This window comes from Mirounga angustirostris, unplaced genomic scaffold, assembly GCF_029215605.1.
Source record: "Mirounga angustirostris isolate CCGP_5_RB_7025 unplaced genomic scaffold, mMirAng1.0.hap1 SCAF_1, whole genome shotgun sequence".
Classification (NCBI taxonomy): domain Eukaryota; kingdom Metazoa; phylum Chordata; class Mammalia; order Carnivora; family Phocidae; genus Mirounga; species Mirounga angustirostris.
In genome coordinates this window covers 110992869-111015200 of record NW_026991709.1, presented here as the reverse complement: position 1 = coordinate 111015200, position 22332 = coordinate 110992869, and the positions used below count along the sequence as shown (strand labels likewise).

The 22332-nt window shown below is 39.5% G+C and overlaps 2 long non-coding RNA genes across 2 annotated transcripts in view; one reads left to right on the top strand and one right to left on the bottom strand.

Moving 5' to 3' along the window:
* Positions 1-20367, bottom strand: part of LOC123863723 (uncharacterized) — a 54648-nt gene extending 34281 nt beyond the window's left edge. The window contains exon 1 of the long non-coding RNA XR_008505054.1: positions 20177-20367. This is a non-coding gene — a long non-coding RNA (uncharacterized LOC123863723). The remainder of the gene's footprint in view (positions 1-20176) is intronic.
* Positions 8614-16817, top strand: LOC135363863 (uncharacterized). The gene is made up of 5 exons (XR_010410101.1): positions 8614-8921; positions 9663-9937; positions 11880-12228; positions 12458-12600; positions 16155-16817. It is a non-coding gene; the product is annotated as an uncharacterized LOC135363863 (long non-coding RNA).
* Positions 20368-22332: the final 1965 nt, after the last annotated feature.

Below are 22332 nucleotides of genomic sequence, written 5' to 3'. Positions count from 1 at the left end.
CCTGAACAGACTAAAACAATTTTTATTACCCATGACCATAAAGTTCTACGTGTTAAAATTTTTTTCAATTAAATTATTAGTATATCATTATGTCAGTATACAATTAATCAAAAAAACCCAGAAAATATTAAAAATCATGATAAATTTTAAACTTAAAAGCTCTACTGGAAACACATATCTTAATAAGAGAACTTGCTGATAATTTTAAGTTAATTAATATATCCATGGATGAATATTATTTACTTGTTGAATGAGACAGATATTAGAATTAATTTCATTTTGGGGGCACCTGGGTGGCTCAGTCAGTTAATTGTCTGCCTTCAGTTCAGGTCATGATTCCGGGGTCCTGGGATCGAGTCCCACATCGGGCTCCCTGTTCAGCGGGGAGTCTGCTTCTCCCTCTGCCCTTCACCCTACTCGTATTCTCTCTCTCTCACTTTCTCTCACTCTCTTTGTCTCTCTCTCAAATAAATGAATGAAGTCTTTATAAAAAAAATTTAAAAAGATAGAATTAATTTCATTTTTATTTTTCATTTTTTTAGATGTCAGCTCTGAAAAACCTAGTTGACATAAGTAGATGGGAATGGGAGTTTTGTTATGGCAGCATCGATCCCTGAATTCATCTGAGCTCTATCTCAAAATCCACATAGTGATTTCTCCTTAGATATTATTTTTAGTGATCAACATGTTGAAATTTCAATTAGGTCTTTCTTCAATTTTGCTGAAATAAAAATTGAGCAATTCCTACCTTACGAAAGGACTTGTTACCCAAACAATACCTAAGCTGTTTAGACCCCAGAGACTTTTATCCCCCAGAGCAAGGCCTCACAGTAAGAATAGGACAGGGAGAGAAGAGAAGCGGGGAATGTGTCCCCAGGTAGACTTGTATTAGTAAAGAATACCTATAGAAGTGGAGCCTGGTGGCTCATTTGGTTAAGTGTCTGACTCTTGGTTTCAGCTCAGGTCATGATCTCATGGGTCATGATCTCAGGGTCATGAGATCGAGCCCCTGGCTCCATGTTCAGCGGGGAGTCTGCTTGAAGATTTTCTCCCCCTGCCACTCCCCCGCTCAAATAAATAAATAAATCTTTAAAAAAAAACCTTCCAACTATGGACATTGAGGATCTGAAAATTAATTGCCTTAAAACCATCTTTGCTTGCTTCCATTTGTAAAGTCTTCATTCACCACTTTGAAGATTACTAATATAAAATCTCCTTTTAAAATATGCTTATGTAAAACACACCAAAAAAGTGAGTCAATAAAAATATATCTTAACCAAGAAATAAAGCTGTCGTACACGCAATGAAAATGTTAATGGTGGGTAAATGACTGAAGCAGAAGGAATCCCGCCATGGTGGATAATGCACAGGCTTCGACATCACATAAATACAAATTTGAATTTTAGGGACCTTGCACAAGTCACTTTACCGCTTCGAACCTCAGAGATTTTCATTAGAAACTTTCTTCTTTCAGCCTACAGTGGTAAGTGCATGCCTGTGAAGCTCTTACGTCCATCCAACCATCTCTTTGCATGTTCTCTCCCGCATGAGAGACAACTGCTCTGCTCCATCCCCGGTGTCTTATCTCACAGTTGCCATGCTCATTTGAGGTGATTATTTGATGTTAATATTAAGCACTTATAACATACAGAATTGTTCCTCATGGACTAAAGGCTGAAAGAAGAAAGTTTCCAATGAAAAAACAATCTTGTGGTTCAAAAGCTTTGCGCAAGTTAAAAGAGCAAAATATTTGAATAGGTCAACATAAAAATGAAGTTTTTAAACCATCAGTTTCTTTTTTTTTTAAGATTTTATTTATTTATTTGAGAGAGAATGAGATAGAGAAAGAGAGCATGAGAGGGAGGAGGGTCAGAGGGAGAAGCAGACCCCCTGCTGAGCAGGGAGCCCGATGCGGGACTCGATCCCGGGACTCCAGGATCATGACCTGAGCCAAAGGCAGTCGCTTAACCAACTGAGCCACCCAGGCGCCCAAACCATCAGTTTCTAGAAAACTCAGCAGAGAGCTATTGAACATGAGATAATGAAAGATTTTTAGAGCATCTAAATCAAGAATACAGAGACTGTAAAATGTTTGTACTGTTTATGCACTTCTTTCCTTGGTTATAATGTTCTTCTATTTAAAATGGGATTTTTAAAAATATTGTGTTGGAGACAACATATGTGATATTTTACCACATATAAGATTTTTACCCCAAAACAGTATTGCTGCTATTAAGCTATGTCTTAAAATAACCCCAAGGGGTGCCTGGGTGGCTCAGTTGTTAAGCGTCTACCTTCGGCTCAGGTCATGATCCCGGGGTCCTGGGATAGAGCCCTGCATCGGGCTCCCTGCTCTGCGGGGAGTCTGCTTCTCCCTCTCCCACTCCCCCTGCTTGTGTTCCCTCTCTCGCTGTGTCTCTCTGTCAAATAAATAAATAAAGTCTTAAAAAAAAAGTAACCCCAAAATGCTATTTTTAAGTTTGGTTTTATGTCATATTTTATAACAACATATAAAATGAAAACATTTTATTTAATCTCAGTATGCTTTGTTCTTTGTAAAATGCAATGATTTCACTTTTTTCCACTCTTACTATTCTTCCTGTTAAAAACTTTTTTAATGCAGTAAACTAAATTTATATCATTTCTTGCAGTATTAATGTGTTCAGGAGACATTGTTTAGCTGCCTCCTTTAATCCAAGCACATGTTATCTGCCTTGAGTTCTTGTGGGTATTCAGTCAAAATACATTCTAAGTTTAAAAGTGTTCTGAGGCCAAATAAGTTTGGTATATGTTAAATTCAACATTTAAAATATGCTGGTGTTCAAAAGATTTGGCTAGATATGGAAAGACACAGGAAAATATTCATGATCAATTGTCTCCTGAAAAACTATAGAATGACATCAATATTAATTTTGTTTTTTAAAGACTATATGTATGTACAGTAAAAAGTCAGAAAATAGCCTCCAAATTGTTACTTGGAGGTTGGGGGCTGAGAATGAAAGGGGGTGTCAGAGAATTTTCAGATTTTTTTATACACATGTGTATAGAATATATTCATAATGTACAGACATTATTTTTCTAACTTATGAAGACTTTATTTTTAATTACAACCAACAGTGAATGTAGTTTTAGTAGTGGCAAAACTAAGTCGATTGTGATAGTTACTTTTAAAAGTGGGGTCTCTACCCCACCAATGTATTTGAAATTTTGCCTGATTCAGCTATGTAGGAATTTGAGACCATCTCCTGCGACATCTACCCCAAACTCTTGAGTCCAGGAGCTGCCCGCCTCCCCGAGGATACATATCGTAGGAAAGCAAGGCTCGTTGCATGAGCACTTCGTTACATCCACTGTGTGCTGGAGCCAAAATTTCACAGAACTCCAGAGCAAGCTTTTCAGAAGAGAATCTCCGTTTCTGCTCACTCAACATGAAAGAAAAGTCATTTCATTCAGTTTAGAAATGTTTAGATAATTCTTAGCTATTAGGGTTCTGGTTTGAATGGCTTATTTCCCCGCTTTAGACTTGACTTCTCTAAAACACTGCTTCTGCTCTGGAAAATAGGTTCTGCAGACACTCTCTTCTCCACATTTCTTGGTAAAGGGTCACCCAAACTCATCTGATCACAAGCATCCCAGAGACATTTGTTAAAAATAAGATTCCAAGGCCCCATCCCAGACCTGCTTGGCATGTGACAAACATTGCCTTAGTTAAATGAATATCTGAGTCTTAAACTTTTGTAACCAGACGTGTCCTAGAGATGCTCCAGGCCGGTGGCTCTGAACCTTAGAACCTCAGAATCACCCGGAGCATTCATTAAACCACAATTGCTGGGTTCCATTCCCACTTTCTGATACAATCTGAGGTGGGATTGAAGAATTTGCCTTTCTTTTTTTTTTTTTTTAAAGATTTTATTTATTTATCTGACAGAGAGAGAGACACAGTGAGAGAGGGAACACAAGCAGGGGGAGTGGGAGAGGGAGAAGCAGGCTTCCCGCCGAGCAGGGAGCCTGATGCGGGGCTCGATCCCAGGACCTGGAATCATGACCTGAGCCGAAGGAAGACGCTTAACTACTGAGCCACCCAGGCGCCCCGAAGAATTTGCCTTTCTAATAGGTTCCCATATGATGCTGCTGCTGGTCCAGGGGATGACGCTTTAAGAACCACTCAAGTCCAGTTGCTTCCTACCTTTTTAACCACAAGCCACAACAGAAAAAAGATTTTACATTGGATCCCATTCTCACACGGGTTCATCTGAAAAGTTTCACAGAACAATACTCAGTGCTTGCTATTCTTGCTATGAGCAATACACTCTGGTATTTTCTATTTTATTTCATTCTTTAGAAATCCACTGAATTAATTGCACATCCCAGCAACAGGTTGCAACCAGCAATTTAAAAAAAAAAAAAAAAAACTAAATCTAACCCAATCTTTGAAATGTCTAAATCAGTAATCACACTTTTTTGATCATGTGCATTAAAAGTAAAACATTTTTGAGCATGCACTTCCCAAATTTGTACATTTATAAATTATATACTTGTACTTTTGTGATCCGTATATAAAATATTAGTAGAGCTTAATATATTTATTTACATTTCAGATGGGAAAAAATGTAAATAAAGGTTCTAACACTTTTTCGGGCTCCTGAGTATATCATCTTTGCACACTGCTCCACCTTGGAGACTCAGACACCCAGAAACTTCCAAGGCCACACAGCTGGCTTCCAGTGAGGCAATTTTGCTTTTGTTTAGGGACACTGGGTGGCTAGGTCAGTTAAGTGTCTGCCTTCGGCTCAGGTCATGATCCCAGGGTCCTGGGATGGAGCCCCACATCAGGCTCCCTGCTCCGCGGGAAGCCTGCTTCTCCCGCTGCCACTCCCCCTGCTTGTGTTCCCTCTCTCGCTGTGTCTCTCTCTGTCAAATAAATAAATAAAATCTTTTTTAAAAATTTGTTTTTGTTTAAAGTTCTTAAAAAGTAAGTAGAGGCTGGTTAAATAAGAAGACAGTGTTGGCTTTTTTTTTTTTTGCTCCATTTTTTAAAATCTCCAAGGGGTATAGGAAGAAATATGAATACCATCACATTTTTTTTGAAAAGGCTACCAACTTCCATATGATGTAACTTCACAGAAGCATCAAATATGATAAATGGTGGTGATTCACTATACCTAGGAGATGGGCTTTTCTGAAACAATGAGACTGGGTCTAATATCCCCACTACTTTCTAGTGTTACAATGACAACTGTGCCAGACAGTTTGCTACATTTCATCTGAACAATGAGACCCTCACGAAGAAGTTCTGCCCATAGCTGGGCTCTGGCTCCTAATTTTATTGTGTCCAGTTCCTGGTAAACAAGGAGAAGTAAGCTGTAGACACTGGGCCATTTCCCCCTCTTTGTGGTGAGCTGTAGCAACTGAAACTTTTGGATCCCTCAAAAGGCAGGAAGCAGGATCTGCTGTTACCCTATGTTCCCAGAAGAGAAATTTTATCTTTGTTCCTGTCATAGAACATCTTCACAAGGCTCTAATTAGGTAGCATGCACGTGACCCACTCCTGCTCTCACACACATGCGCAGACCATCGATGTGACTGGCAATAAGGTTCAGAATAATTATGTAGCCACTAGAATGAATTATGACTTTCAAATAGGATAGAATGAGACACCCGTAACTTAAAAAAAAAAAAAAGACCAAAAGCTCCCTGACTGTTTATGGATAGTAAATATCTTGCCCCTAAAGACACTTCTAAAGTTACAAAGAGGGAAGTTAAAAACTGAAGCGATTTCTTTACATGAGGTGAGAAGATCTTACAAGTTCAGTGGGGAAAAAAAAAAAATCTTCACTTTAAAATTAAACTTTGAAGTTTGCAAATAAAAGCAGACCTGATTCCCAGTTCAGAAAGGGGATGCTTAAAGGTGCATCAGCCTTTGAAAGAGCTCTGTGGGATTGCTGACCCGGAGAACCTCCGTGCACTGGGACAAGGAGAAGGATTGAAAGGGTGCTGGCCCCAAGACAGACAGTCGGACACAGTCGGGCTCCCATTCCGTGTTTCAACTCAGCCTTCAACTGCTCCGTGTTTTACTCTGTGTAGCCTGTCTGTGTCTTCCTCTCTTTCTTCCTCTTTCTCTTTTTCTTCTGCTGGTTTTTTTTTTTTCCTACTTCATCTCACCCATCCTCCAACTGGCCATAATGTAGCCCAGAAATGTAAATATGTTTACTTTTGTTAAACTGATTTAAACTCTACATGTTTCCCAATTTTAATTTTGAAAGTCATTGACTGAACACCTGATGGTTCTCCTCGAAAAGCTTTGTTTATTTTGAATTTGCATGTGGTCTTTGATCTGTGAGGTTTTATTCCCTAAGAGATCAGTGGCTCACTCACAAGAGGAAAAAATTCTCTGTGCCCCTAATTTACATTACGGAATCACTCTCATTCCGGATAAACCAGAAGACGCTGGGAATACTTTAATTAGTTTTGTTTGGTCTCCACCTGGTGGTTGGAAATCAGAACACAAGCCATTAATGGAACTGGAAAAAAGTCGTTTCAATTCCTCTTTTAAGTATTGAGATCAAATTCTCTAATAAGAAAATGTTTTCAAACTGGAAAAAAAAAGTAATTATTATGAAAATTAAGAAAGACTGTTCTATAACTTTCTTTCTTTAATTTGCTTCTTTATAGGAACCAAGAATGGAGAAGGCTTCTTAATTTTCCAACTTCTGGGATGACTTTCTACCAGAGTCTGATATTTTCCCAAACCACCTATGTTCATCTAAAAGTGTCCCTGGATGCATTGAGAGTTTTTAATGGAGACTGAAAATTTGTAACTGAAGAACACACAGCATTGAAAGTCCTATAGACCATGAAGAAGATATTTAGAGTGTGAGAACTGAACCAAGAAGGCAGCAGTCACCTTGTTCGACTGCAACTGGGAACGTATGTGTCACGCAACACAAATTTTGTGATGCTCTGCATATGTCTATCAATGACCGCGAAAGCATGGCAAGTATTGATTTAGGGGTTACAAATAGATTTTAGGAAGTAGGCTGTTATGGACTAAATTGAGACTTCCCAAAATTGATCTATTGAAGCCCAAACTCCCAATGTGACTGTATTTACAGATAGGGCCTTTAAGGAGGTATTTCAGATTAAATGAGATCATAAGGGTGGGGCCTTAACCCAATAGGACTGGTGTCCTTATAAGAAGAGGAAGAGACACCCTCTCTCTACATTTGCAGGTGCATAGAGAAAAGGTCATGTGAAGACATAATGAGAAATTGGTCATCGGCAAGCAAGGAAGAGAGGCTTTGCCAGAAATGGAATTTTCCAGCACTTTGATTTTGGACTTGTAGCCTCCAGAACTCTGAGAAAATAAATTTCTACTTAAACCGCCCATCTGTCGTACTTTGTTCTGGCCCTAGCAGACCATACATAGGCAAATTTGCAAATACAGAATCCACTAGGACTGACTTTTTCTGAGGACTGACTAGATTTCTGAGGATTGACCGTATTTTTTCTAACGTCAGCCTCCCTGCTGAATTGTAAGCTACAGGAGCCAGGAACTGTGGATCCGCCTGTTCACTGAAATTTCTCAAAGCGTGCCTTACCTGTAATAAATAATAAATATATCATGAACAAATAGATAAGTGCAAGCTATGCTATATAGTTTCATTCCCAATATCTTTCCTTGCCCTCCTATTGTTCTTGTTCTTTTAGTATACTATCATTATACTTTCATATATTCTTCTTTTTTCCTATTTTATTATGCAGAGAAATCAGAATGAGTCATACAAACTGATGGCATCCTGAGTTCACTGTTTTCCCATAATTGTCATTGCTTGGGCATTAATGAACTTGGTCGTGGCTGTCCGTATTTTCTTCACTTCTGTTGATTTGGGTGCATTGTCCTCTTGAACCTGTTAAGCTTTATTGCCTTTTAAAAGGTCGTGAAAATGTTTACACTACGATCCCACACTGAAACAAAAAGTCACTGTATACAAAGGAAGGCCCCGTGGTGAAGGTGTGGGACTTAAGTCTGATATTTGTGAAGCAAATATTTGTTGTTGGAGGAGTTACTGTGGCTCTATATTTTCTTGCAAAGCAACAAGCAAGTGCTTTAGGAGGCCTAAGAAAGGAAGATATCCATGAGCAGATGAAGAGGAGTGACATTCTGTTAAGGAGGTCCGTGTCAAGATTGCTTGTCACCTTGCTACCCCAAAATTGGCATACAACCAGCAGCGTCTGGGAGCTTATTAGAAATACAACATTTCAGCTCCGTCCCAGAACTATGGAATCAGAACCTGCTTTTTAACAAGACTCCCAGGTGATTCATGTGCCCGGTCAAGTTTGAGAAGCACTGACATATCACATGCCAACATATGCACCGAATGAATTTGGAGATCTTGCCAAGTCCCTCGGACTAGATGAAAGAACTGTCAGAGTAATGAGAGGTTTGTGTGCCCAATTATTGCAAAAGGACTGCAGCCGTGCCTCAGTTTAATTGGCAGCATTCTTCTTCGTTCCTAGTGATTCACGAAATAAGGGTCCTTCCGACAATCAGTGGCATCTGCGATTTGAGGGACTACAGGGGTATTGGTTCAAGACCTTCCTTTTGCTCTAAATTATCATGGTCACAAGTGAGGAGACTCAAGAGGCGCTCATTTGTCACAATTTACAGTCACTCAAGCAGTAAACTCTCAAATCAATAATGTTTTTCAGTTTCAGCTCCTGGAAAGGTCCAGATTAGAGCATCAGTAGAACAGAGAGAGAGAGAGAGACAAAGGGCCCTTCTCTGGAAAGAAGCAGAGTAATAAGGCACATCTTCACAAATGATCGAAGTCCATGCAAGAAATGCTTCCAGGCCTAAAGATTGATGGGGGATTTGAAAGAAAAGGAGAAGAAATATGCACAAACACTCTTCATTTTGAGAGGTGACTCTTTTTAAAATTTATAATTAGGAAATTTTACAATTTTCCTCTTTCATTCTTCATTCTGGTTCACAATGGGGGGGGTGGTAAGTAAAATGAACAGAATTGGGGGGCTTAATATTAACAATGATTGCTTTTCTTAATCATTTCTGAGTGTTTACAGGTTCATACATAAGTAAATACAAAATGTATACAAATATATTCATTTCAAGCCCTCAGAGACTTTACTTGGTATCATGGAGGTTAATTTAAACTGACTACCAAAGTTCATAGCCCTGCACTAGCACTCACTGTGTGACTTTGGGAAAGCTAGTTAAGCTCTCTGTGATTCAGTTCCGTCACCGGAAAACAGAAAAAATAAAAAGCTGTTGTAAAGACAAATGAGCAAAGCACTTAGAATAGTGTCTTGTATATAATAAGTGGCCAATAACTATGAGATGTGGTTCTTTCTGATATGAATATTTTTAGCCTTGAGCATTAGTTCTCAGTGCATGGTCCCCAGACTAGCAGCATTAGCATCCTCCGGGAATTTGTTAGACATGCAGATTCTGAGTCCAACCCAGACCAACTCAATCAGAATCTCTGGGAGTGGGGCCTGGCATTCCTTTGCTTCAACATGCCCTTCAGTGGTTTGATGCAGACTACAGTTTGAGAATGGCTGCCCTAGGGGACTAGCCCTTTGGGAGTGGTGATCTGAAGGTTAGGTTCCTTAACTCTTCAGCTTCCTGCTCTTACGCTATTCAGCACGATGGAAAGAGCCAGCGGAGACACGGAGTCAATGTACAATCTTGTGCAGGCCTACTTTGAAAGCTTGATACAAACATGGCACTTCAGTTAGAATGAGCAAGGGATTGAAAAGCAGAGTGTAATCAAGATCTGGCTGCATGAAGAAGAGAAGCCAAGTCAACAGGAAGCCAAAGTCCCCGAAGTACTTAAAGCACAGCTAGGAGAGAAGATTGGACAGTAAGATTGTAATAATAACGTGTGATTAGAGGGCCGCTACCACAGTGAATGATCAGGTAAGAAGGCAAAAGGAGCCAGAGAAAGGACAAAATGGCCAGAGATGTCAAAGCAGCTAAACTGTGTAATACCACACTTCCCTAGCTCCCAGTGAGACACGGAGCCCTACTGTGAATTTTGTTAATTCTTTGGGGACAGGTGCCTTTAATATCTAAGTTACTGAGGATCAAGATCTTGACAAGGTCTGTGGCTAAGTAGTAAGGCCGCTAGGCTTGTTACCTTCTGGGCCCTGGGGGTGAATTCCTTCCTGGAAATTTGTACTTCGTTTCCTTGGTTATTTGACCATGGTTGCTTGGGCATTGGCTGCCATTCTGTTGATGCCTGTGATTTTTATTTGCTTCCCTTGGCAATGATGAAGGATGGCCACTGGAAGCGCTTTAAAGTAGCAAAGTATTGTTTACTGAACTTTAGCTGAGGAGTTGATTAGAGACGCGAAGTCCAAATGCTACTTTTTCATTTTTTTGCAGCCTTGGAGAAAATGTTGCTTTGTAGCATGTGAATTTCACAAAAGGGCATCAAGAAGGCCCTCTCCATCCTATTCTCTCTTCCCGCCCACCCCCCCACCCCCACCCCCACCCCCCTCCCGCCCTGCTGCCAGGCCAGGAATAACCCTATCTCTTCATCTCCTGTTAGATCTAGAAATTTCACTGTCCTTGGCAGGGCATTGAACTGATTAAAATATACATTCTCAGAGGATTTTTAAGATGCTTGCCTGGCCAAATTGACCCCACAACACTTTGCAAGCATGTGGTATTATATAAAATCTCAACTAGAAAGAAATAGTACCTCAGTAAGTGTCCATATCTGGTGCTGTTGGGTAACGCTTTATTCAGTAATCTGCTGAACTGTCCCAAATTAGCCAAGTGACTCATGTTTAGTTAAACAGTAAGCACAGAACTGGGGACTATACAAGGTTGGTAACACAAATTATCAGAGGGCCACAAAGTCTAACCCAGTGTACTAGTATGGAAAGACTTTCTTCTAAGACTGTAGAGCTGCTTAGAATAAATACATAAATAACTTTAGTGGCCTATCATCCCTTTTCTGCTCACTTTTTCTTCAAATATATCTTGTCCCCAAACACAAAAATATTCCTTATGGCAAAAATAAATCCCAAAAGTCAAAAGGTGGAAGTACCTCAAGTGCCAATCAGTGGATAAATGGATAAACAGAATGTGATATAGACATACAATGGAATATTATTCAGCCTTAAAAAGGAAGGAGATTCTGACACATGCTTACAGCAGGGATGAACCTGGAGGACATATGCTAAATAAAATAAGCCCATCACAAAAAGACAAATACTATATGATTCCACTTATGTGAGGAAACTAAAATTGTCTAATTCATAGAAACAAAGTAGAATGGTGGTTGCCAAGGTCTGAGAGGAGGGGAAGATGGGGAGTTATTGCTTAATATAGAGTTTCCGTTTGGCAAGATGAAAAAATTCTGGAGATCTGTTTCACAGCAGTGCAAATGTCCTCAGCACTACTAAACCATACACTTAAAAGTGGCTCAGATAGGGGCGCCTGGGTGGCTCAGTCGGTTAAGCGACTGCCTTTGGCTCAGGTCATGATCCTGGAGTCCCGGGATCGAGTCCCGCATCAGGCTCCCTGCTCGGCGGGGAGTCTGCTTCTCCCTCTGACCCTCCCCACTCTCATGTGCTCTCTCTCATTCTCTCTCTCTCAAATAAAAATAAATAAAATCTTTTAAATAAAATAAATAAATAAATAAGTGGCTCAGATGGTGAATTTATGTCATGTGTTCTTTACTACAATAAAAAGAAAATCAGGCTTCCCTTGTAAAATGGCTAAAATGGTAAACTATGTGTATTTTACCACAATTAAAAATAAAAACAAAAGGAAAAAAAATAGAAATAATTCAAAAGGCCAAAGTGCCACATAAGAACCCTGTACTTTTTCTTTATACCTGGATCCCAAGAGAGTCCTATTTGACAGTGGCTTTTAATGAAATAAGGAGAAAAAAACTGAAGCCGAGAAAGAATGGTTAACCTGGCTGGAGTCCCCCCAAAATATAACCTAGGCGGTCTGCCTCAGCATCTGCTTTCATAAATGCTGAACTAACCAAGGCTCTTGCAACGGAAAAAGAGACAAGTTTAAAAAGAACAAAACTCCTTGTCAATCCAGACACGCCACGGCTGCCCTGCAGAGAGGGATGACTGTGCCTCTGACCCTGAGTGAAGCTACCGTCTGGACGTGCGTGCCCGAATACCCTGGGAGGGATGGTGAGCAGCTGCTGCCTGTTTGATCTGAGACAGGAACTAGAAGGGGTGAGCTGGAATTTCATGGACAGCTTTGGGGTGAATGTTTGCAAGAAACTTCTGTCTCCAGAATTAACCAGTGAAGGGTTCTGGAGGGAGGTGGTGGAATTCTCTGGAACAGAGATTTTCTGCAGTGTTCATGCAATCCTCTGCCAGGTCAAAAGGGAAAAAGTTCTCATCAAGTCTCAAATTTTAACTCTGTAATTCTTCTGTTAACTAAGATGACTCTCATCCTCAGGGACTTAAGCTGAGGTCAGCAGGAGCCACTGTGGTTACCAATCCACCTGAGACCAGGGAAGAAGAGTTGAAATCAGGGTCACGGAACACAACTGCAGTGACACACAGGAGTGGAGCCAGGCCTGAGATGAGGCTGGAGTAAAGGTGAGTGTAATTTCCCCATTTTGACTTAGGTTTTAGGTACATCCATGATTCCAAATGATCACTCTGCTCAGGAAGAAAGACCTCCTTCCTGATCTGCAGCAATGCTCTCTTATAATTAATAAGCGAGCAGAGAGTCATCTGGCCCCTGTCAAAGGTGATGAAAAGTCATGGACTGTTGTGGATTCTTTCCATTGTCAAAGTTTTGACACCAGATTAAAGAAACATAAAACTAAATCTCTACTTCACACCATGCATGAAAATAAATTTCAGTTACATTATAGAACAGATGTTTAAAAACACAGGTAAAGAACACTGAGAAAAATACTGTAATATTTGTGTAACTGTGGATGAGAAAGGTCTTTTTTAACATGGCACCAATGTCAAAAGTCCTAAGGAAATGACTGACACATCTATTCTCATAAAAATGAAAAGCTACCAAGATAGACAGTGATTCTGGAAAAATATTTAAAAACAGATAATGGGACAATGTCTTTTGAAAAAAGAGGGCTTAAAATGAATTTAAAAACCAAATTTTTGTTTGAAAAAAATTAAAAAGTAAAAGGAATTGAACAGAAAAATCACACAATACAAATGACAAAACTATGAAAATTTGTCTTAACATTAGTACTAGTAAAAACCAGAAAATTATGATGACATTTTTCACACCTTGTGTTGGCAGATATTAAATCCTTTTCTTCCATCCTATGAATTGAATTCCCACCAAAGCCGACATGGGAGTGGTGAATCAGGGCAATTCCTGCATTTGTCATTGGTTACCATTGCCCACCGCCATTGCCCCTGGATGGGCATGCAGGGAGACCAGGAAGGAGCGGGTTTTGATGGCAAAAGTGAAGAAGTGTTTCTCTCAGCCAGTGGTTTAATGAAGCACCATCCCACAGAGCAGTTGGAATCCTCATATAATGTTGGTGGGAGTGTTTATTAATAGAAGCACTTTCAAAAACTGTTTGACAGTGTCTATGAAAGCTAAACTTATGCATACCCTATGACTCAGCATTTCCACTTCTTGGTATTTACACCACAGAAGTGAGCGCTTAATCTGTACCCAGATCCAGCACAAGAATTGTGCAAGAATGTTCATAATTTCAACAGCCTTTCATGATAGAAACACTCACACTAGGAATGGAAGGCAACTTTCTCTACCTGATTAAGGACATCTACAAAAAATTCACAGCTGTATTCTTAAGGTGAAAAACTGAATGCTTTTCTCCTAAGACCAAGAAGAGGACAAAGATGTCCACTCACAACACTTCCATTCAACGCTTTATTGACTGGACCGCTCTAGCCAGAGCAGTTAAGCAAGAAAATGAAATAAAAGGGATACAGGTTGGAAAGAAGTAGAATTATCTCTATTTGCAGATGACATGATCTTGTATGTGGAAAATCCTAGGGACTCTACTAACCTGTAAGAATTAATAAATGAGTTCAATAAGGTGCAGGATACAAAAATCAATATACAAAAAGTAATTATATTTCCATACAGCTGCAATGAGCCAACAGAAAATGAACAATTTTATTTACAATAGCATCAAAAAGAATAAAATGCTTATGAATAAATTTAACAAAAATGCAAGACTTATACTCTGAAAGCTGCAAAACACTATAGAAAGAAATGAAAGAAAACCTCATTAAACCTATCTAAAGACGTTATGTTTTCATGGGTCAGAAGACTTAATACTGTTAAAATGGCAGTGTTCTCCAAATTGATCTACAGATTAAATGCAAAAAATTCAAAATACTAAGTGACTTCTTTTCAAATATTTAAAAATTCATATGGAATTGCAAGGGACCAACAATAGCCAAAGCAATCTTAAAAAAGAACAAAGTTGGACACCTCAAAACTTCTAGATTTCAAACCTTACAACAAAGTGACAGTAATCAAGACAGCGGGGTCCTGGCGTAAATGAGACATGTTGGACCAATGGAACAGAATTGGAGTCCAGAAATAAACCCTCACGATTATAGTCAATTGGCGTTGGACAAGGGTGCCAAAAAGACTAAGTAGGAAAAGGATAATCTTCAGTAAATGATGCCAGGGCATGTTGGTACCCACATACAAAAGAGTGAAGTCTCACCCCCTACCTCACAACATCAACAAAACTTAACTCAAAAATGGATCAAAGATCTAAATGTAAGAGCTGAAACTGTAAAACTCTTCAAATGAAACATAGGCATAAATCTTTCTGGCTGGTTTCTTAGACATGACCCCAAATGCATAAGTAGCAAAGGGAAAAAATAAACAAGGTGGACACAAAATGAAAAACTTTTGTGCTGCAAAGGACATTAGCAAGGAAGTGAAAAGAAAAACCACAGAGTGGGACAAAATTTTGGCAAATCACCTATCTGATAAGAGACTTCTATGCAGAACACACAAGAAACTATTACAGCTCTGTGATAAAAAGGCAAACCACTATTTTTTTTAAATAGGCAAAGACTCTGAATAGACACTTCTCCAAGGAAGATACAGTAATGACAAACCAGCACATAAAAGGATGCTCAATAATATTAGCCAGCAGGGAAATGTCAGTTAAAACCACTGCTGTACCCAGTTACCTCTTTGTGTAGGCAAGGCCTTTATAGGTGATCCAACATTTCAAACATCTGGTTTCAGCTCGAAAACACTGGACACAGACTCTCAGACTGTCACTTGCAGTGGGCCTGGGGCGGGGAGGGGGGGCAGTCTCAGCCTCCACCCCTTGCAAGGCGTTGGGCAATCTCCTCCAGAGGGTCCCTTCTAGCCCCAGGGAACCCAGAGAGCTGTGCCTCTGGCCTCTCCTATCCTCCTTAACCCCTGGCTCTATTGCTTCGCTAGGCTTTTACAAAAGAACAGAAGAACGTTTGACTTCTGGTTGCTTCTGCATTATCCTGCAAGAGTCCCTGAAGCCTCAAAGCCCTAAAGACCCAAAATTTAGAGAGAACAAACACAACTTTAAAATTCCGTTATCTTGCCATAGGTATTTCTCACTCTCCCTTAAATAACCTGATATGTATTATTCACTAGACTTCAAGGTTATATATAAGGGCAAAATGTGAAAGATTGCACTCTAAGTCATAATTACAATAATAAGCAAATGCATATTTTTTTCTCATGCTTTACTTTTGCTTTTTAAAATTATCCAATTATTATTATGGTCACATTGATCAAAATATAAACAATTTTTAAAAATACACAAATGACCTTATTCTGGTTGAAAACAAACAAAAAAAAAAACAAGTGGGGTGCATGGGTGGCTCAGTCAGTTAAGCATCTGCTTTCAGCCCAGGTCACGATCCCAGGATCCTGGGATGAAGCCCCACATCAGGTTCCCTGTTCCTCAGGGAGCCTGCTTCTCCCTCTGCCCCTCCCCCATCACTCATGCGCGCGCTCTCTCTCTCAAATGAATAAATAAAAATCTTTTTAAAAAACCCAGTTAATAGTATCCATATTTCTTTCCCATTTTAGTATAGATCTATCAGTCCACGTGTTATTTTACATCCTGCTGTTCGCACTTATGATTTCCATGTTACCATATAAATGTTGTTACATTGATTTACAGGGTCTGCATGAAACTGATGAAATTCTACACAGATCCTTCAACCTCTTAATTCCGTTCCTCGGAATTCTACTTCACACAAGTGTTCCAAGCAAACGTAACAGTCTTTCCTTCCTTGTAAATTTTCCACCGCTCCCCACATTTAAGAAAACAGGATGCTTCCACCTTTTCCCCCAACCCCTTAATCTCTTCTACTTGAAACCCCAACTGCCTCTGTCAAGCGCCTCTCTGTGCAGGACACGGCTGTTGCCTCATGGACAAAGGCATAAAATCAGAGCAAAGCAGTACCAGTTGCCTGCCATTGCTGGAGGAAGAGGTCATCTTTCCCGACTTTTACCCCAGCCCACAAGGACTTTTCATCCCTCCAACTTCTTTAGTGTTCCCAGCGCTGGGCAGGAAGGATTGCCCCCAAAGTGCTCTCAGCCCTCTGGTAATCATCCATGAGCCAAATCTGCTTCATCTTCCTTCCTAGAAACAGAAACCAGAAGCCAACCCTGGAATCTAAAGGAAAATCCTGAATGTGATTTCATCTCTCAAACTCCTGTTGTGGTTTTCAAAATATGCTCCACGAGGAATGGTTTAGAGTAGTAGGTAGATGGAGAATGGCTTGTAATCCTAAAGTATTTGTACCCTGTGCATATTCTATAAATCAACAACTGCCCCCCTGCTACCTATCACCCACTCTTCTACAAATAAAGAACTCAATACATTAAGGTCCCAAGGTTGACTACAATCCAGTGTTTATTTATGGCCCCTTATATCTGCTCTGCAAACTCAGGAGAGAACATGGAGGAAATATTAAAGTAATTTCTTTTCTTTCTTTCTTCCTGACTCCCACGCCCAAGTTAGACGCCATCAACTGAGCAAAAGATTGAAGAGAAAATGCTGGGTTTTTTTATTATGAAGATAAAGAAATCGTTGTGAAGGTAGGGTCTTCCCTGCAAAATTACTTTAAAATCCAGCGTTGTGTTTAAAATATATTCATGACACTCGTTAAAGAACAATAAGGCACACTTCATTCAGGACCATTTCTATAGGTGTAGGGACCACTGAAATGGGGTTTCGCAGTGGGAGAGAGAGATCAGGCTCAACTCCAAATACAATAAGGAAAAGTGGGAGGGTGCCTGGGTGGCTCAGTTGGTTGAGCGACTGCCTTCGGCTCAGGTCATGATCCTGGAGTCCCGGGATCGAGTCCCACATCGGGCTCCCTGCTCGGCGGGGAGTCTGCTTCTCCCTCTGACCCTCCTCCCTCTCATGCTCTCTGTTTCTCATTCTCTCTCTCTCAAATAAATAAAAAAATAAAATCTTTAAAAAACAAAACAAAACAAAACAATAAGGAAAAGTGGGAATTTATAGCCATGGATGGGGCGGGGAGTCAGTGAATGGAAAATTACTAAGAAGAAACATCAGCGGTCAGGGGGACTCTGGCTAAGCTGACTTGACAGGATTCTTGCTGAAGACCAGCAGGGGAATCAGACATCACCTAAGGGATGGTGGAAGCTGAGGAACCCAACCCCACATCAAGGACAGGGGACTCTGACCAAACTAACTCAGCAGGATTCTTGCTAAAATTGAACAATGAAAAGGCAAACAGAAGCCCAAAACTCAGGTCTTAGTTGAAAAGAGATGCCTTAGTCTGAGCTGCTACAACAAAAATACTGTTACAGGATGTTTTCTCTGTTGGTGCCTGAGATTCTTGGTCAGGCATCTTAGAAGAATGAAGAGGTAGACCCGCAGTGGTCGGCAGCAAAGCAAGGTTTATTGAGCAACAGCAAAGTGATAGTACAAAGCTCCCGAGGGAGGGGACTGAGAGGCTTGCCCCCGGAGTTTCTAAATCTAATGGGTATTATGGGCTTGTTGACAGGCTGTTTTAATCTGATTAACCCTCCCTGTGCCTGTCATCCAATCAGGTTCTTGTCATCTATCTACTGCAGGGGAAAGGGTGGAGGACTCCTTCCAGGGCGATGTAAAATCCTTTTAAGGGCGGTTTCCTCTTAGGGCAGGGGCCCCTTGTCCCTGCCTACTTGGCTTCCAATTATCCTTCATCAATATCACAGACTAGGTTCTGGGGTCTGGAAAGTCCAAGATAAAAGTGCCAACATATTTGGTGTCTGATGAGAGCTCATTTTCTGGTTCATAGATGGCCATCTGGTTCATAGATGGCCTCACGTGGTGGAAGAGGTGAGGGGACTCTCTGGGGCCTCTTTTATAAGGGCACTAATCCCATTCACAAGAGCTCTACCCTCCTTTCCCTAATCACCTCCCAAAGGACCCACCTCCTAATATCATCACCCTGGGGGATGGAATTTCAACATATGAATTGCAGAGGACGCAACATTTAGCCCACAACAAGAGACTTGAGAGGAGACAGATTAAAGCTTGGTCAAAGAGAGACTGGCAGTTGTAAGACTATTTGGAAATAGCTGAAAAGATTCTTGGGATTCTTCTTGGCAAAACTAAGCCCTATTTAGAGCCCACTTTTGCAGGTACTCTGATTCCAGCCTTTCACTGCCTGTCAGCTATGTTACAACTCTGTACTTGTGGAGAAGTGATAACCAGGCCAAGTGTGTCTTGTCTATAGATGTGCAAATGTATTCTGTCGGTGGATGTTTGGGATTGACTTCCCTCCCAGGGAAAAAGCCAGTTTTCCTGTTCATTTGTAAATTCGTTTCAGCATTTCTTTATTCCATATAAATTTGTGCTCCTTTGACTTCTCCTTTGAACTAGTTAACATCCTACCGACTCCTTTATTAACAATGAGTTGAATAAATCTTTAATACATGTTCATATTATATCAGCATGAAAGTTCTGATTTTAACCTTGTTTAAAAAATCACCCTGTAACAAGGTCAAGCCTCCCAATTCCAATGAAGAGGACTAGAAAAATCTACACTTCCATTCAAAGAATTGCTAAATAAAATATAAAAATAATCCCCTCAAGAGAATAAATTCACAGCCAAAAGGGACCTGGTCCCACACGGGTTAAGGAGGTGGAGGTAAGTAAATTGAGCCCTTTAAAGGTCTACACCCTCAGTGAAAGAGGGGATCAGAATGAAATGTGTCCACCAAGTCAGGAAGATGTCAAGGAAGTTTGTCTGTTCTGGACTCAGAAGACGCAGTCCCAGCTAAAGATGAGTTTACTGTAAAAAATTGTTAAAGCATGAGAAATCATTCCACCATAAGTGACAGTCAGTGAACACAAGTACCAGAAGTTGAAATAACTAAAAAGACAAACTGAAGCAGAGGAAAATAATTATCTTTGAAATTATTTAAAATATTATTAAATAATCCAAAACTAAATAAAATAATACCCTATTTTTAAAAAACAGGGAGATTGAGAAAATTTGAGAAATAATTAAATAGAAATTTTAGAAGTGAAAAAGAGTTATTGAAATTAAAGTAATTCACACAACTGATAAGTGAAAAAAAAACATTAAACAAAACTAAAGAGATAATTATCAGGCTAAAAGACAGATGTGGAAAAAATGATCCAAAATACTACAGAGAGATAAAGAGAGATAAAGATAAATACAGAGAGATAAAGAGAAGAGATTATGACCAAAAAATGAGGAGACATAGAAGACAGTGTGAGAAGGCTAAACATAGTTGGGATAGGAATTCTAGGAGGAAAGAATGAAGAGAGAGAAATGTGAAGAAATAGATGGCAGAAAAATGTCTAGCCTTGGTAAAAGACATGAATCCAGATTCAAGGATCATTATGATGTGGAAATCGGGAAAAATAAAAATAGACCCACTGTCACAAACATCTTAGTGAAACTGAAAAACACCAAACACACAAAGAAAGTCTTTTGAGACTTAAGGTCCCTGAGAGAAAATACCTGTAACTCACAAAGAAAGAGCAATAAACTGATAGCTGACTTTACAACAGCAATATTAGAATGGCCAGGAGATGACAAAATACTGTCCTCTGATTCCCACTGTGGACAATCAATACCCAACTCATTCAAGAGAGAAGAAAAAATTAAAAACATTTTCATATAAACAAAAAGAGAATTTATCACTCACCATCAGTTGCTGAAAGAATTACTGAGGGGTTGGGCGCCTGGATGGCTCAGATGGTTAAGCGTCTGCCTTCGGCTCAGGTCATGATCCCAGGGTCCTGGGATCAAGTCCCACATCGGGCTCCCTGCTCAGCGGGGAGCCTGCTTCTCCCTCTGCCTCTCTCTCTCTGTCTCTTATGAATAAATAAAATCTTTAAAAAAAAAAAAAAAGAATTACTGAGGGATCTTCAGGAAATGGAACTCAGAAAAAATGAGATGCAAGAAAGAAAGGTGAACAAAGAAATTGATAAACATGGAGCAATGTAAAAACATGCTCATAAAAAAACAATAATGGCTAATTTGGGCAAAAAAAAAAAGAACCCCACTATACAACATTAGCATACAATATGGAAGAGGGAGATGATTGAAATCAAAGCATTTTAAGGTCTTCCTTCAAGAAGGAAGATTAATTAAAGATGAATTTTAGACTTCATAAAATATACCAGGTTAGGTTTTTAAAGGGTTCGCTTAGACAATAGAAAAGGAATGTTTAATTCTGAGAAATGTGGAGTGGCGCAAAAGGGAAATAGGAACCCCTAATCAGATGCTCTCCCACACGAGGCACCCCGTCCTCCCTAGGCTAGGGTTCCTCATGCACCAGGGAGAGACAGAGATCCAGACCTCCATTGCAACCATGCCCAAGAATAAAGGTGCAAAGAGGTGCAGCAGTAAGAATGAGAATGAACCTGAAATAAGGTAACTAGTGTTTAAGGATAGTGGACCAGTAGGCCCACGTGACCTAAATGTTGGGAAATGGGCAATTGGAAGCAATACATTTTGACAGTCAGAAGAAATTGAGAAAGAAAGGTTAGGATAAGAACTTCAGACATGTTATTGGTGAGTTTACAAGACTCCTAGACGGCAAAGTTACATATGTTACATTGTATTGCTAATAAAGTTGGAGAGATGAACTTCCAGGACAAGCTACAGTCGAAGGCAGGTTACATTTGTTCCTGGAGATGGTGTCAAGATCCTACGGGGATGATGATGAAGACACTGAGCATATGCAAATTGAACTCAACATTTTACATTCTGGTCTTTCTGAGAGTCAGAATTTGGATCATAGCCACAATCCATGAGGAAGCCTAAAATATTGCTAGCGTGAGTGAAGTTTGTTCAACAGATTGATTTTCCATGTTTGTTTTGAAGTATTCTGTGTCTTTAAAAATTGATACTAAATTAACTTCAATCAAATGTGAAACCCACTTGGTTCTTTTACTGTAATGGAATTTACTTGGGCCAAAACCCCACAACATCTGTCATTTAGAAAAAGAAGAAAACATATATTATCAGTTTCCCTGCTGTGGCCACCTCACCTCGAGTATATGGATGTTTTGAAGAAATTCTATACCATGTAATTATCATGGATTATGTGTAAACCTCTAGTTTTGACTAGTCTGTGCGCTGATCAGAGTCCTTCTGAATATTTACTTTGATGTCTTCTTGAGACTTTGTTAAAATTTAAAGGAGGCAGAAATCTGCGTTTGATATCACAATCCATGGCTCTTTCCTTCATAGTTTAGCACTTTGAGCTTTTTCTTTTTTCTAATAATTTTGATATCACACACATTCTTTGCATAATCTTACGTTGCCATCGTAAAGAAATCAACAAAAGCTATTTCCAAAAACAGTTTTAAGAAATTGGGTTTGAATTTGTTAGTTTTGTAGTTGCAGAAATTGAACACTGGGTGGCAACCAATCATCAAAAGTGTTAATGTATTAGTTTTTTGTTTTTTTTTTTTTTACTTGTTATGAGTGAAAAATTTCACAAAAGGAACTACCTTTTTAACCTTTTATTAAATATGAAGTTTTAAAACTCCTCCTTTAGAAATAATGTCAAAGTTATAAAATATTGCAAAAATAAAAATAGTACCCAAAACATACATACATCCTCTACCCTGATTTACCTATTGTTAGCATTTTATACCATTCACTTTGTTTCTTTTTAAAGTAACACTTTAAAATTTTTTTTAAATTAAAAAAACTCATTATTATTTTAATTCCAGTATAGTTAACATACAGTGTTATATTAGTTTCAGGTGTACAATATAGTGATTCAACAATTCTATACATTACCCGATGCTCATCATGCTGAGTGTACTCTTTAAACTCCACCCCTAT